The sequence below is a fragment of the Fukomys damarensis genome, unplaced genomic scaffold, assembly GCF_012274545.1.
Source record: "Fukomys damarensis isolate Sample0158 unplaced genomic scaffold, DMR_v1.0_HiC HiC_scaffold_39, whole genome shotgun sequence".
NCBI classification, from domain to species: domain Eukaryota; kingdom Metazoa; phylum Chordata; class Mammalia; order Rodentia; family Bathyergidae; genus Fukomys; species Fukomys damarensis.
Genome location: NW_022900951.1, coordinates 49,421,397 through 49,438,864, shown reverse-complemented (window position 1 = coordinate 49,438,864; position 17,468 = coordinate 49,421,397). Strand labels below are relative to the sequence as shown.

Genomic DNA, 17,468 nt, shown 5'->3' with positions numbered 1-17,468 from the left:
TCTGAAGTAACTTTAATAAATATGTGGTGACCTTCTTCCTTCTTTGTCTCTTTTGACCAGTCTTGGCTTGAAGTTCACATTGTCTGCAAATAGAATAGCTACCCCTACTTTTGTCTGGGTTCATGTCGTATAGCTACCCCTACTTTTTTCTGGATTTTTGACACATGGAACATTGTTTTCCATCCTTTGACTTTTAGTCTATAAATGTCCTTTTGAATTAAGAGTGTTTCTTGTATACAGCACAATGTAGTGTCTTCTTTCCTCATCCATTCTGCCAGTCTCTTTTTTGTGTTTTGTTTTGTTTCTGGGACTGGGGATTGAACTCAGTACCTTGTGCTTTTGAGACAGGTGTGGTGCCACTGAGCTAAATCTCTGACCTGTTCTGCCAGTCTTTTTCTTTTGATTGTTGAATTGAGACCATTTTACATTAATGGTTATAGCTGATATGTTTTGGATTATCCTTGTCATATTGTTTTCCTGTCTTTTCTCTTCAATAACTGGCAGCGCCTGGTGATTTACTTCTATTGGTGCTTTTGGAATTGTGATTTTCATTATCTCTTTCTAAAATGCCCTCAGAATACTTTGTAGAGCTGGTTTGTTGGTTGTAAATTTCTTCAGTTGTTCTTTGTCATGGAAGTATTTTAACTCTCTGTTCATTTTAAAACATAGTTTCTTGGTTCGAGTCTATTTTCTTTCAGGGCTGGAAATACTTCACTCCAGGCTCTTTTTGCCTTAATGATTTGTGTTAAGAAGTCTGCTGTGATTTTGATGGGCTTTTCTTTATTATGTGATCTGTTTATTTTCTCTAACAGTACTTAATATTCTGTTTTTATGCTGAATTTCTGCAATCTTTATTATTATGTGCCTTGGTATGAATTTATTTTGATCATGGCTATTTGGAGCTCTATGTGCCTCATTTATTTGTATGTCTAGTTCTTTTTTCACATTTGGGAAGTTTTCTGCCACTATTTCTTGGGACAGCATTTGTGCAACCTCCAGCATTCTCATTGACTCCAATCAATTATATATTATTTCTCTTTGCATAATCTTGCAATTGTTGGATTGTTTTTTCATGATCTCATGCTATTTTTAAGAAATCTTTCTTTTCTTTGTTGTTAACCACAGTCCTGTCTTCTAGACTTGAAATTCTATCCTCATTTAGGTTCAAATGATTATAAATACCTTATGGAATTTTTAATCTCCTGGATATATGTTTGAATCTATTTCATGGATTCCATTTCTTTTCTAAGTTGGGCATTCATGGTTTTCATCATTTTCTTAAACTCTTCTATTTTCTCTCTGTGTCTACTCTAGCTTCGTTGAGCATGTCCTTCATTTTAATTGCCATTTGTTTTTTTACCTTGAAGATTATTTTCTCTATAGCCTCATCTATTTCTTTTTTCATCTCTGCAGTTATCAATTCAGAAAGATCCAGTGAGTGGATTTTGTTTTCCTCTATCTTATTTTCCCCTGAACTTATCCTTTGTGGGCTTGCTGTTGGGTTGCATTTTGCTTCTGCATCTTGTCATTTTTTACTTTTTGGTTTTATTTTTCTTTCTGAGTTGTCACTTGTAGGTTTTTTATGGTATATAGCTTTATCACTTATATCAAGGTTTCTGTAGGAAATGTCTATTACTGAGAGATAATTTCTTGGTATAGGTGCTTCTTTGTACTTGTCTATCCCAAAATTCTCCCTTTGTTAAGGGTGTGAGGTTGCTATCAATTTAGCTCAGCACCCAGTGCTTTGGTACTGAGCCCTTTCTATGGTTGTGACCCCAAACAATCACAATATTGTCATATAAAGGAGAACTACTGGTTACAACAGGTATGACATATTGGCTAAAGTAATATGCTTAGCATTAAGAATAACATCCACCTATTACTTCTCGGCCTTTTGGCTAACTTCAAGTTTAGAATAACATCCAGCATAGGCTAGCAAGTGACAAACTGTACTATTTGTTAGCTGTTACCTTTATCTATACAAGCAATCTCTACCTTTTTATAACAAAATCCAACATAAACCATGTACTTATATGCATGATTTTCCCCTTAGTAGAGTAGTTATACCCTGTACAGGGGATTTTTAAGAGTGATAGGAGACAATATAGAGAGATAAATGAAAAGAGATATAATAGCAGCAAGGCTGGAGGGCACAGGATGAACACCTAGGCTTTGGGAGACTGGAGAATGGGGTGGGAGAAAAAATATGAATGAGAAAGCAAAAGAATATTGAGGAGAACCAGAGAGACGGGAGACACTGTTCACTCACATGAAAATATCAGAATCAAGAGAGATAGTTGGGGAAAGAGATGAATAGAACAGAACAAAGATTAAGGTAAAAAATTTAAACAACTACCTACACACACACACACACACACACACACACACACACACACCAATCAAACCAGAAAACCAAAAACAAAACAACAACAAAAACCATCACCACCAACAACAACAAAAACAGACAGATAAGGGAAAGAAAATCCAGTAGTCAAAGAAAAAGGAAAATAATAAAATTCCACAGATTTCCCCACTGAAGCTGTTTCCATGTCATTCTCTTAGCTGTTTAGGCACTCTCCAGTGGAGCCAGCCCCAGGCAACTTCCAGGTTGGTGCACTCTGTCCCTCTGAGACAGTGCTGCTTCTTCAGTTCCACTCTACTGACCAGTTCACGGTGGTGTGGGGGAGTGGGGGACTTCCTTGTCCCAGCTGGCTAAGGTTGCTTGCCTGCTGCCTGTCCAGGGTGGAAAAGGAGTGTCCTCTTCCTGTTGCTGTCCAAAACACTTGCTTGTCCCACACCCCTGTCCACAGAGCAGGAAGACACCTCAAATCCTTAGTGGCTAGTGGTATTCTGTATAGTGCCAGTTTCTGCATTACTTTCAGTCTGCTGTCCAGCTGCCTGCAGGCTAGTAGGAGGGAGCTCTTCCCTCTTCCCCTCCAGGGCATTAGATAGTGAGGTGGCTCTCAGCTATTTGGAGCCAAAGCCCTGAGCTCTTTGAAACAAGATGGTGACCCCAGCCTCCTCTGCTCTGTATGACTGTGTGGGGATGGTTCCCCCTCACTTACCAGTTGTTGACACTGGGAGGGATCACTCAGGAAGTAGTTGCTTGTGTTCACACTGCTGTCTCTGAATTACATAAAATTCTTTCAATCTAAGTCCAGCCTCTCTTTCGCAGCATACAGCAAAATTGCTTTCACTGCCCACCCCTGGGGATCTCCTTCTGCATCGCATTAGTGAGCAATTTCTTCTGTAGTAATAGATTACATTTTCTTCTTCTCTGTCCATTTCCTCATGGTCTCTTGTGCCCTTCACTCACTCATTTTGCTCTCTGAGTTGTAAATTTCCAGATTTGGGGTGCTTTGATTTGGATAAGCTGTGTTGCAGAGTGTCACCCCTCTGCAATATTTCCCCTGTCCTTCACATGTGTTTTTCATTACCAGTATCTCACTTCATTTTTTCATAACCTCTTTGTTTACTAAATTGTTCAAGTGTATACTGAAGTCTTGATTCAGTCATCTATTTGTTTTTTAAAGCTTATAAACATTTTATTGCATTCTCTATCTGCTTATTTAAATCCTGTTTAAGTTCAAATTGAATTTCTTGTGCATTTCCTTGTTTCTTCTTTGAACTCTTCATATATTTTAACCATTTATTTACTAAGTACTTTGTCTGAATTTGCCTAAGATCAGCTTTTCGGGAGATATGAATTTTTTTGTGGCAACTTATTCTCTGTTTTTTCATATTTTTAGTATTTTTGTGTTTCCTGTGTTTTGGGTCTAGATGTCCCTGCAAAGCCTCATTCAGTCATAGGTGGCATTTTCAGGGATGGTAAATCTGGAGGGTGAGATGCTGGGATTAAGGACATGTAATTACTAAACCAGAGCACTGATTGGTTTGGCATAGCCCCAATCCTAGTGGTCTAGATAAGATAAATGGGGCAGAAAGATACTCTTAATGTTCCCTTATTTCTTTTGCTATCTTCTTCCCACCATGAAATGTTTCTCCTCTGTGATCCCCCTCTGCCATATGCCACTCTGCCTTGGAGCCAGCCAATTATGGACTGACACCTCTACAAACTGACCTAATTAAACCTTCCTCTAACTTTGGGTGTTGACCATTTTGTCTCAGCAGTAAGAAAAGTAACACAGAATTTAATACTAGAGAAGTAGGTTTGTTGCTGTTACATTATCTGGTCATGTGGCTCAAGGGACTTTGGAACTTGCTTGTGGGAAGAGGAACAATTATGAAAGGTTTGGAGATGCTGGCTGAAAATGTAGAGCTGAAATGCCTTAGGCTGTACTGTATGGAAGATTCTGGTCAGAACACAGAAGACCAGAAAACTGTTAAAATCCAAGCTTAAGAGATTTCTGCTGGGACAGACAGGTGGCTGTTAGACTCCAGATGATGTGTATTATACCTTGGAAGAAAGTTTGTCTGAATTTTGCTTGGGTTCAGATACTTTGCCTGAGATGGAGATAAAGGATGGTGGATTAATTAATCTGGGTGAAGGAATTTCAAGGCAGTGTAATGTTGAAGCATTGGTGTGGCTATTATTGGGGGCTTTTAGTCAGATTTATGTTGAGAATCAAGAGCAAAGAGTCCAGCAAAATGATTTAAAATGCTTTGATTTGGCCAGAAAAGAAGCTTTAATAAAGTTGTGGCCTGCAAAAATAGAGCAGAGGACATCGTGATTGTTGAAAAGGAGCAGGTGAATGGGAAAGATCGCCTGAGAGCATCACAAGAACCAGACTGACTTCATCCTTTTCAGCCTCAGAATTGCGAAAGTGAAAGACTCTTCTTTGAGAAGAGAGCACCAGAGAATGATGTTCCAGAATGGCAGTGGCCTAGGGAAGTTGTTGCTCAGGATTTGGTTCATAGGCACTGGACCCTTACAACCAGGAGAGAAGGAAGCCTGGCTGCTGCTCTAGCTGGCAGCACACCTTGGCATCATCCATGTGGTGCTGGTTTTAAATTCATGCAGAATGCAAGAGATGTGGGGTCAGGAAGGGTTCCACCCAGATTTCAAAAGGCCTGGGAGGCCAGTCAGTGTGCCCCTGGGAGGGCTGTGTACGAAGCTATGAGTGTAAAGTTGAAGGTGCTGTGGAGAGACCAGAAGTTTGTAGAAGCCAGAAATGTGGATCATCTGTGGAAAAATACAAGGAAGGAGCAGAGCCAGTGCAAAGAGAAGCCATGGGAGCTACAACCATCAGAAGTGCTTTAGGGGCCAAGCCACCCAAGCCCTTTGGAGTTCACAACTTGCCACAGATTGCTTCAGATTCTGGAAGTGGAACTGTGGGATTTAATATTTGTCCTGCTGAATTTTAGTCTTTCTTTGTTCCCATTTTTTGCTGTCTCCCTTTTTGTTACCTTTGAAATGGACATGTCTACCTTCTTCTGTTGAATGTTGGAAGTTATTAACTTTCTTTTCATTTATACAAGGGTTTACAGCTAAGAATTTGCCTTCAATCTCAGAGGAGACTTTGGACTTGGACTTTTCAGCCATATTGAAACTGTTAAGACTTTGACAACTCATGAAGATGGACTAAATGTACATGAAAGAATCTACATGAGTTTTTGGAAGGCCAGTGGTGAAATTTTAGTGTTTGGGTCTAGATGTCCCCCAAAACCCTCATAGAGTCATAGGTGGCTTTTTCAGGGATGGCTGAATCTAGAGTTTCTGATGCTGGGATTGAGGGAATGTGATTACTAAAGCAGTCCACTGATTGTTTTGGCATCATCCTAATCCCAGTGGTCTGGATAAGATGAAAGGGACAGAAAGACACCATTAAGTTTCCTTTGTTGCTTTTGCTACCTATGGCCAACATGACCTTTCTCCTCTGCAAGGCCTAGCTGTCATGCTATTCTGCCTTGGAGCCAGCCAATTATGGACTGAAGCCTCTACAAACTGTGAGCTAAATAAAACTTTCTCCCTTTAACTTTGGGTTTCTGTTATTTTGTGTTAGCAACAACAGTAAATTAAGACTATGTTGAAAGATGAAGATCAGTTATGGTGGAAAATTCTCTTGCTTCTATGGAGATCCTTTTAGGGTATGTTTCCTTGTGATTTGAACTTCACTTTGGTTATATTTTGATATTCATGCACAAAGTCACTCTACTCCATTTATTAGGATCAATTATTTTCTTTTTTAAATTAATTAAGTTTATTGGTACATTTTAGGTATGCATAATGATCACAGTCATCACAGGGACTTTGTACCTGTACATAATATATCTTGGTTCTTCTTTTTTTTCCATTTCTCTTCCTTCCCATCAACTCTTCCTTCCCTTCTTTTTTTTTCAGCTTTGAGTTTATTGGTATATTTTAGGGATACAGTACAGTTACATTCATTGTTGGGATCTTGTATCTCTACATGACGAGTCTTGGTTCTCATTTTTTCCCCTTGTCCCTGCCCTCCCTTCTTATTTACAAACACTTCATTTCCATTTTTGCCCACTTTTTCTCATTTTTTTTCTTTCCCTTCCTTTCCCCTGTCTCCCTCCCTAATTCCCCTTCCCATTTGAACATTTTGTTTCTATTTCAAAATGTACATTTTAGAACTCATTTATACTTTGTTTCTAATACCAGATAAACAATGTGATATTTATGCATGTGTGTCAGATTTATTTCACTTAAGAGTATAGTCTTAATATAAAAAGGGGCTCCTGCCACTGACTCCTTCTGGCAGTTTCCAGCTCTACCAGTCCTGACCATGCTTATGGATCATTAGGAAAAAACTATGGTAAAATCTATAAGAGTTCAGCTAGTGTTTTATATTTCTTAGCAAAATTTATTCATCAAATTGTCTCTTGGGTCGGGGATTTAGCTCAGTGGTACTGCCACCTGCCTTGCAAGCACAAGGACCCAAGTTTGATCCCTAGTACCAAAAAAATTTTTTTTTTCTAAATTGTCTCTTACAGCTAAAACTAAAGAGACTTATGACAAAGTATGAGACTTATAGATAACCTCTATCAATGAAGGGAGGGCAGGGGTTTGGGGAAAAATGAGAACCAAGATCTGTCATGTAAAGGTATAAGATCACAATGATAAATGTAACTGTACTGTATACTTAAAAAGTACCAATAAACTCAATGAGAGAAAAAAAAAATCTAAGACCAGCAGGTTCAATCACTATTTCAATTTCTAAGTGTGACTTTCTCCCCAACCTGTCCTTTCATTTTAATGTGCTCATGCTTAGATTATGCATACTCTAATTTTTTAAAAGTTTTGTTTATTCTTGCCTAGAGGCAGCCAAACTCCAATCAGTCATTCAAATGCTACGGAAGACAAATTTGCTAGACTTCTTTTATTGCGATCCACCAGATCAACCTTGTAAACAGCTCATAACTGCTAAACTATAAAATATGACTTCTATGTTGAATTCTGAAGTCCCCTGGACCTGCTCCTTATCGTCTTTGTGGGCTATATTCATAGCAATCCTGCTGATCTTATCATTTGGCCCATGCATTCTTAACTGTTTCTTTGGTTTGTCTCCTCCAGACATACAAGCTGTGAAACTACCAAGATGATAAGGCCTGGAACCTATCATACCTTGTAGGTAATTAGACAAGGCTGCTCTCAAGTAGACAGCCTCAAGGAGCTAGCCCTCAATGAGCCAACACAGCAAGGAGCCAACATGGAGGACAATCAAGACCCATTTACTGAAGGCCAGAATTGTAAAAGGAGAGAAACTATTATACCCTTGTGCTTCCCCTGGAGATAAATAGCAGTGATTGATATTCTAAATAAGTTTCAAACACCTGGTGGGAGGCCAAGTTCTTAACCCACCCTTTCCAGGAAACATCCCTGGCCCCCACCCTTACTGAAAATCCTTCTATGCTTGCTATGTGACTTGCTTCCCCCACTTAATCTGTATTACCTGGGTGACTGTGCTTGTAATCGTATTGGCTGGTCATGGTTTTGCCCCACCTCATGCCTACCTTGTAATTTTCCATTGGGTCTTAATAGTTTTGTCCCACTTTTCACCTGCCTCACAACATGGCTTGACTGTATAAAATATCTTTGAGAAGTGGGGTGGGCAGGCAACCCACTTTGCAGTCCCCCTTCTGTCTTTCTTAGAAGCTATCTTTCTCCCAATAAATTTTTCCTAGTCTTAAAAAAAAGTATAGTCTTAAGGTACATCCATTTAACTATAAATGTCTCGAGTGTATCTTTATGGCTGAATACTCTGTTGTATTAAAAAAAAAGCACAACTTTGTCCATTCATAGGTTGATGGGCATTTGGACTTTTTCCAAGAATTAGCTATTACAAACTGTTCTGCCATAAACTAGGGTGTATATGTGTCCCTAGGATATGATGCTTTCAAATTTTCTAGGAAGATTCCTAGAAGGGGAATAGCTGGGTCAAATGAAACCTTTAGTTTCAGTTTATTGTTGAACTGCCACACTCATTTACAAAGTGGACATCCTTGTCTTGTTCCTGATTTTAGAGTGAAAGCTTTCAGTTTTTGCCCATTTAGTATGATGTTGGTTATTGGTTTTTCATTGATGCCTTTTACCAGGTTGAGATAAAGACCATCCCTTCCAATTTTCTGCAGGGTTTTTATCATAAATGAGTGTTGGGCTTAAATGCTTTTTATATTTTCATTGAGATGATCTTTTTTTTGTCATTGGCTCTCTTAATATAGAGTATTTCATTTATGGATTTGCATATGTTGAACCATCCCTGAATCTTTTTCTTTTTTTAAATTTATTGGTACATTTTAGTTATACAATACAGTTACATTTCACCATTGGGATCTTGCACCTTTACATGACATAACTAGTTTCTTATTTTTCCCCATTCCCCAGTGCTCCCTTTATCCCCTCCACCCTTACCTATTTACAAAGATATTTTTCCATGTTTTTCCTTTTCTCATATTTTTTTCTTTTATTTTCTTATCTTTCCCCTACCCCTCCCACTTCCCCTACTTTTAGACTTTTTCTTCCTATTATACAATATCAATTAAACATTTTGATTGTTGTTTACGCATTTAGGTTTTCATACCAGAGAAACTGTTTGGTATTTACACATGTGTGTCTTATTAATTTTACTTAAGAGTATGGCCTCAATGTGTGTCCACTTAGCTATAAATGTCTCTAGTTTCTCATTCTTTATGGGTCAGTAGTACTCTACTTTATCCAGTCTCTAGTTGGGCTGTTTCCAAGCTTTAGCAATTACAAACTGTTGCTATAAACATGGGTGAGCATATATCACTGTGGTATGATTCTTTTAATTCTTTTGGAAAGGTACCCAGCATTGGAATAGCTGGGTCAATTGGGACTTCTAATCCCAGCCCTTTGAGGTATCTCCAATTTTGATTTCCACAGACTGGTTGCACCAGTCTGCACTCCCATCAACAATGGAGAAGTGTTCCTTTCTCTCCATAACCCTGCCAGCATTTTTTATTGGTTGATTTCTTTATAGCAGCCATTGTTTCTGGGGTGAGGTGAAATCTCAGTATTGTTTTCATCTGCATCCCTCAAATGAACAGTGATGTTGAACATTTTTTCATATGTTTTTATTGCTTAGAGAAATGTCTGATCATTTAAGATGCCTATTTTTGAATTGGGTTTTTAAATTTTGGGGGTCTGATTTTTTTCTGTTCTTTATATATTCTTGATAGTAGACCTTTGTATATGGAACACCTGGTGAAGATTTTTTTCCCACATTGGAGCTTGTCTCGGCTCTGTTGGTGATTTCTCTTGCAGTGCAGAAGCTCTTTAAAAAGATGAGAACCCAGGTGTTGACTCTTTGTGCTAGTTTCCATTTCGGATGACTCCCACTGGGTCAGGTGTATAATCTTCTTGATCTGCTGAATTATTTTTGCTAGTATCTCACTGGGGATATGTTTGTATCTTCTTATTAGGGAGATAGGCCTGTAGTTATCTTTTTAATTGCATCCTTCTCTGGTTTTGGAATCAAGGTAATGTTTGCTTTCAGAAATTTCAGGGGAGTACTGCTTTCTTTTCAACTTCATGAAAGTCTCAGAACTAGTAGCATTGTGTCTTCTCTAAATTTCTTATAGAATTCAACAGTGGATCCATCATGGACAGGGCTTTTCTTTGTTGGTAACTTTTAAATTATATTTTCAATTTTGTTAACTGATATTGAATTATTTAGAATGTTATGTCTTCTTGATTCAGCTTTGGTATTTCATGTGTATCTAGGAATCATTTTTTCTTATTTTTCCATCTTACTAGTATACAGGTTCTCAACATACATATTGATGATCCTCTGCATTTTTGGAGAATCTATTGATTTCACCCCTTTCATTTCTAATTTCATTGATTGGATATTTGAAATTTTTTTTTTGGTCTTTCGAGACAGGGTCTCACTATGCAGTTGAGACTGACCTGGAACTCACTGTGTATCCCAGGCTGGTCTCAAACTCACAGCAATCCTCCTGCCTCAGCCTCCTGAGTGCTGGGATTATAGGCATTTGCCACCATGCCCAGCGACATTTGATCTTTTTATAAGGTTGGCTAACACTTTGTCAATTTTATTTAATCAATCAAAAAAACCTGATTCATTATTTGTATCATTTATTTATTCTCCAGTTCATTAATTTTTGCTCTGATATTATAACTTCCTCCATTGTGTGAGCTCTGGGTTTGACTTTCTCTTCTTTTTCTACAAGCTTAAGGTTCAACATTAGGTTGTTTATTTGAGCTTGCTCTCTTTTTCTAATATCATAATTCACTGCTATAAATTTTCCTTGTAGGCCCTCTTTCATTTGTCCCATAAATCTTAGTAAGTTGCATTGGAACTGTCATTAAATTGTGGAAACTGTCTAATTTTTCTTTCATTTTTTTCTGTGGCCCATTATTTGTTCAGGAGGGTGTTATTTAGTTTCCATTTGCTTATGAAGTTCTTGTGGTTTGTTTTACTATTTATCTCCAATTTTACTGCACTACTGTCTGATAATATGCATAGGATAATTTTAATTCCTTTGCATTTACTTAAGCATGTTCTATGAGCTAGCATGTGGTCTACTTTGAAGAATGTCCTATGTGCAGCTGAGGAGAATGTGTATTCTGATACTGTGGTGTGGAACACTCTATTGACATCTACTAAGTCCATTTGTTGAAAGGTTTGGTTTAGTTCTAATATTTCATTGTTGAATTTTGTTTAGTTGATGTATTTGTGACAGTGGGGTATCAAGGTCCCTCACTACAATTGTATTTGTGCTTATTTGACTTTTCATATCCATTAATATTTGTTTCATATAGTTTGGTGCACTAGTATTTGGTGCATATATCTTTTTCATTGTCATCTCTTAAAGTTTTCCAAGGATGTGATGACCTTTGTAGTCTCTCTTCATTAGTCTAGGCTTGAAGTCCACATGTGTGCAAATAGAATAGCTACTCCTGCTTTTTGCCAGGTTCCTGTTACCTGGAGTATTGTTTTTTATCATTTGAGTTTCAGTATATGCATTTTTTAAATTAAATGTGTTTTTTGTTTGTTTTGTTTTGTTTTTTGAAACAGGGTCTCACTATGTAATTGAGACTGACCTGGAACTCACTGTGAGCCCAGGCTGATCTCGAATTTAGAGCAATCCTCCTGCCTCAGGCTCCCCAGTGCTGGGATTACAGGCATGAGCCACCACGCCCAGCTTAAATGTTTTTCTTATATGCAGCATATTGCTGGATCTTGCTTGATCCATTCTGCGAGTCGGTTTCTTTTCATTGGTGAATTGAGAACATTAACACTGATGGCTATAACTGATATGCATTGACTTATCCTTGTCATGTTGTTTTCCAGTTATTGTTTACCTGTTTTTCCTATGCTAGGCATTCATGGTTTCCATCATTTTCTAAGCTACTCTTATTTTTTATCTGTATCTGCTCTAGAGTTACTAATTGTGTCTTTCAGTTTGGTCACATCTCTGTAGTTATCTCAGAAATCATTTCTGATTTGATTTTTTTCTTGAACTTCTTTCATCTACTTTGTTACTTTCATTATTACCATTTCAGGGCTTTCACATTTTTCCACTTTATTGTCCCCTGGGTTTACTTTGGTGAAATGGAAGTCTGGGTTTGCATCATAAGTGTATTCTCATTTCTATTTTGTTGTTTGTTTGCTTTTGGTTTAAGTCCTGGGATGATGCTTACAGATTGCTTATGGTGAATATCTTCATTGCTAATATTTAGAACCCTTAGGAAATGGCTACTTCTCAGAGGTGTCTTCCAGGTATAGCTGGTTTTGAGTTTTGAGTCTGTTGCCAAGATCCTATCTCTTCAGCTTTTTGGGCATGAGAAGTACCAACCTACTTGGCCTAGCCCCTAGTTATTTGGTACTGGCCTATAGTATCTTTTATGGCCTTAGGTAATCTCAGTCTTGGTATAAAAGGAAGAACAAGTGATTTAAAAAATTATGTCACCTTGGCTAAATTAATACAGTCAGCAACAACAATAGCATGAAACACAGCTTAGAATATGAAAAACTGTGGCAACTATTGATTTGCCACCTTTACCTGAATGAACTAGATTTGTGGCTCTAACAAATTCTAAAACAAACTAGAAAAATGTTTGCAGTAAATAAACCCTCCATATAATGAATTTACCATTCCAGGAGAAAATTTAAGTAGTGTTAGGGAGGAAAATAAAGAAATACAAGAAGAGGAAAAGATTAGAAGCAAGGCTAGAGAACAAAGGAAGAACATTCAAACTTTGGGAAACTGATGAAGAAAACAGGAAAGAAAGAAATAAAAACTAAAGCAGAACAAAGCAACAAGAAAAACTAGAAACCATGTTCACATTCCTATAAAATAAGGACAATTAAGAAAGCAACAACAAAACAAAAACAATAAAAGAGAAATGAAAATAAAAAGTCCACTTCAAGGTGTGTCTCTGCTGTGACTGGTAGACAGTGTGGGCAACCTCTAGATCCGAATTGATTAATCTCAACAAACCAGCCATAGCTTTATTGAGGGGTAGTGGATAATCCCAGCAAGCCTGCACTTTTAGTTCTACTGAAGTTCAGGCTAGTTTTTGATTGTGAGTCTGGAACTGGACCTGTAGAGTCTCCTGCCAAACCCCCACCCTGCTGGCTCAAATTGATCTCTCTGATCTCTTGCTTGTTTGAACAAGCCACTAGATAGAGCCAGCCCACTGCTGTTCTGAGTTCTGAGCTCAGTTGGCCCCTCACCTGGGGGTCATCCAAACTCCAATACCTCATCAACCACTGCAGTACGCTATGTCTAGCACTCTCCACTGGCATGTTTCACCATGGAGGTCTCTCTGGTCACCAGTAGTCACAGTTTGTCTAAGGTTCGAGTTACCCCTCCCCCAAAGTGAGTCCTGGCTTAGGTAGGAGGTGCTGCCTGTTACCTCCTTTGTTAGGGACTCTCTCTTCACTCTCCTATGGGCTTTAATTCTCACTTCAGATCTTTTCTGGGTCCCAGGGACCCACTTTCCTGCTTCTTTTCTTTCTCACATTGCTTTATTGCTGTGCCTGGGCACTGACCCTCTCTCTGTGCTGCTCACCACTCCCCCATCTTCCTGGAAGTCCTCTAATTCTGGTGACTATTTGCAAGTATAGAACAAATAGCAGTTACATTTTGTATACAAAACCAACCATATATCAACATATAATTTAAAACTTGTCTTAAGTATTTAATACTTGTTTTCTCTAACCTAGGGAGACAATGAAATAGTACTGATGTCAATTACAACAGGTGATGGAATAAGTCAGAAAGTAGTTCAGAAAGAAGGAATGAAAAAGACAAAAGGAAATGAAAAAATGTGACAAGACTTTGGGATGTTATTTTTATATCTGGAATGGAGGGAAGGGAAGAGGATGTTTGAGAAGTTATTTGGATGAGCAGGAAAATTTGTGGGAAGTTGTATGAAGGTTTAACTGATAGAAACCATTTAATATGTTAGTAGAAAGTTTGTGTTTGAATCTACATACATAAGTTTTGGCGAGGGTTGATTTGATATTTCTATGAAAGATACTGTATAAACTATAGCAATAATTAATTCTTATACACCATTTCACATATGTGCACATCACACATAAATATTCTGAGAGAAAGAAAGAAAAGCCAAATTAAAAACAAAAACTGTACTGATACTACTTCTGTTATATAAAAGCAGGAAGGAGTCGGGGAATTTGAGCGGGTGTGAGAGGCAAAGTAAGTAGAGGAGTGGGGGAAGGAATAAGTGGAGCATGATGTAGGGCATAAAAATATTGTATCTGATTTATGACCAAACCAAAAGTCTATTTTTAGCTAACAGTGTGAAACACTCCTTGGTGTGGGAGAACCTAATGTGATTATAGATTTACATATAGAGACCCAAGCATTAATTTTTAGTCCTGCACTGTTACTAGCATACTGCCAAGCCCCTAGCACTTACTAAAAGCAATGCCAATGAAAGAAAGAAAAGACAGAATAAAAATGTATTGTTAGCTGAGCATGGTGGCACATGCCTGTTGTCCTAGCATTCAGCAGGTTGAGGAAGGAGGATCACCCTTAGTTCAAGGCCAGCCTAGACTACATAGTAATTTCAGGGCCAGCCTGAGCTACATAGTGAGACTTCTGTCTAAAAACAAAAACAAAAACTCGTGTGTGTGTGTGTGTGTGTGTGTGTGTGTGTGTGTGTGTGTTGATAGTATTTGTGTAACACCAAAGAAGGGGAGAGGGAGGAGGAATTTGAGAGGGTAAAGATGTGAAAAGTGAAGTTGAGGAGGGAGTTTAAATGAAATATGGTAGAAGACATAGGAAGGTTGAAACCAGTTTATGACTAAATCTAATAGCTAATGTAACTTGGTAAGAGCATTAATTCAGATTCCTATACTCTTACTAGCACACAAACACCCCTTCCCAACAGCTCTTTCAAAAGGCAATGGCAGATAAAAACGAGAAAACAATTAAGGGAAAGAACCTCTTAATGTTATTTGTACTTCAGTAAGAATTTCATTAGTATGCTCCTACCTCTTAGTTCACAAATGGAGAGACCTTGGCTTGCAGCACTTGCAGGGAGCTCAGCTCTAGTTCTCTGTGGTTGTGTCTGGTTTGATATGCCAACTGGTTTGAGCTGGTTTCTCACAAATGACTTCTTACCTGTCAGGAGCAGGTGATCGAGACACACCACTGAAACTGATTCTTATTCTCCCTACAGGAAAAGTTCTGCGAGGTTTCAGCTGTGCTCCTGGGGGTATGACTTAGCTAGAGTTTTTTTTTGCCCCTGCCTTACTACCAGGCACTGTCAGTTTTGTCAGGCTGCAAGAGAGCACAGTGGGACTAGTCTAGTGATTAGTCTGCCACTGTTCTACAAGAGGTGTGTTACTTTTCTCATTGCTGAGACAACATACCCAACACACAAAGATAAAAAGGGAATGTTTATTTAGCTCACCATTTGTAGAGGCTTCAGTCTATAATTGGCTGGCTCCAAGGCAGAGTAGCATGACAGCTAGGCCTTGAAGCGGAGAAACAGTTAATGGTGGCCAGAAGATAGCAAAAGCAGTAAGGGAACCTTAAGAGTGTCTTTCTGTGCCTTTTATGTTGTCCAGACCACTGGGATTAGGGTAATGTCAAACCAGTCAGTGTCCTGGTTTAGTAATCACATTCCCTCAATCCCAGCATCACAAACTCTAGATTCAGCCACCCCTTAAAAAGCCACTTATGACTGCATGAGGCTTCGGGGAGACATCAAAGTTACTGGGATTCCCTGAAGAACAAGCCACTGTAATCTGTGATCTTGAACACTGAGTTCTTTCTGGTAAAAGCTGTGAGTGATACTCAGCGCCCATCTCAGCAGATACATGTGTTGGATTCTTACGATAAGTAGGTCATGGTGAGACATGGTTACTCTCACTGTCTTGCCTGTTATGGCTTAGATTGAGAATGTCTTCCCAAAGGCCTCATGTATTTACAGACAAGGCTTTTGGAAGGTGATTTAATCATAGAAAAGACATAGCTGACTTGTTAGGTGTGGTCTGGTTGGAAGAAGCTGATTAACTAGAGATATACCCTGGAAGGGTATATCTCCTTTCTCGGCTCTTCCTTTCTTTCTCTGCTTCCTATCTTTCCTCTTCAGCAGTCCTTTCTGTCTTACCATTTTCTGAGTTTGAGCATACCACCCATTAACTGAAACCTCTAAAGAACATGAACCAAAACAGACCTCTCCTTCTTTAAATTGTGGGTTTTGGGATATTGTGTCCTAGCGTTGAGAAAGTGACCGAAAAAGAGCCTATCCCTCTTCTTTATTCCCTAATATTACTGGTTGTTTGCCCTGTTCTTTTCCGCACAAGGTGAATGGTGAACAAGGGAGTTCCTTCATGCTGGAAAACCTGCCAGAATAGATGATGCAGGAAACTCTTTTTCTTATCCTTTTTATTGGTTCTCAGGTTTTTTTCTTCCATTATATTGTTATGGGTCTCAGGTGAACTCCTAAATACTTCGAGGTTATTTTCGTTCATGGTTAACTGTCAGATTTTTGCTTTTTGTGAGCAAAAGAGAGGATGGCATCTCTTACTATGCTATCTTGTTGATGTCTTCTACCCCAAAACAGATTTCTAATTATTTAATGCTTTGGATACTATTATAAATAGTATTTTTTAAAATGTCAACTTCATATAATTTGGTATTATATAGAAACGCAGTGGCCTTTTGTATGCTGCCTTTTGTACTTTAACCTTGTATCCTGACATATTACTGAATTCACTAATTTCTATAGATTTCTTATGATTTATACCTACATAATCATATCATCTCTGAATAAAGACAATTTTATTCTTTTCAATCTACATGTGATCTGTTTTCTTTTCTTATTTAACTGGCTGTGACATTTAGTACAGTGTTAACCAGAAGCGATGACAGCAGAAATATATCTTTGTCTTCTTCCTGATTTAATGAGCAAGCACTCAGTATTTCTCTATTCAGAAGGAAATTAGCTTTATATTTTCATGGACGCCCTTTGTTACATTGGGGTAGTTTTTTTTTTCCCTATTCCTAGTTTGGCCATAGATTTTATTATCAATGTGTTTTTTAAGTCTTTTTGTTTTGTTTATTGAAGTGATCATATGATTTTTCTCCTTTAATCAATTAATGTAGTGAATTAGATGGGATAAGTTCTTCATAATTATGGTGTATTATTCTTTTTGGGCATTATCTTTCTTGTTTTCTGAAGTCTATCAGTAACAACTCATCTTAATGTTTATGTCTATGCATTCTTATTTTCTATTTTTTCTCTTGTGTTTTGTTCATGCTTTATGATCTTATGCATTAGGATAAAAATATGTAAGAATAATTTTAAGATTTAAATAAAATTACTTTGAAATCCTTTATATTAACAGGAAAGTTAAAAATATGATTAATACAAATATTTATATAGCATTTACCCAGATTCACCTGTTAATATTTCATCATTTTTATTTTATCATTTGAGTATGCTCTCCCTCCTCTCAATTCTATTGTCTTTCCATATATATATATATATATATATATATATATATATATATACA

At 37.8% G+C, this 17,468-nt stretch overlaps 1 protein-coding gene across 4 annotated transcripts in view; it reads left to right on the top strand.

Annotated features, from left to right (window-relative positions):
* The window catches only part of Arhgef9 (Cdc42 guanine nucleotide exchange factor 9), a 209,908-nt gene that overhangs the window by 151,655 nt on the left and 40,785 nt on the right, over nt 1–17,468 (top strand). The window lies entirely within an intron of this gene.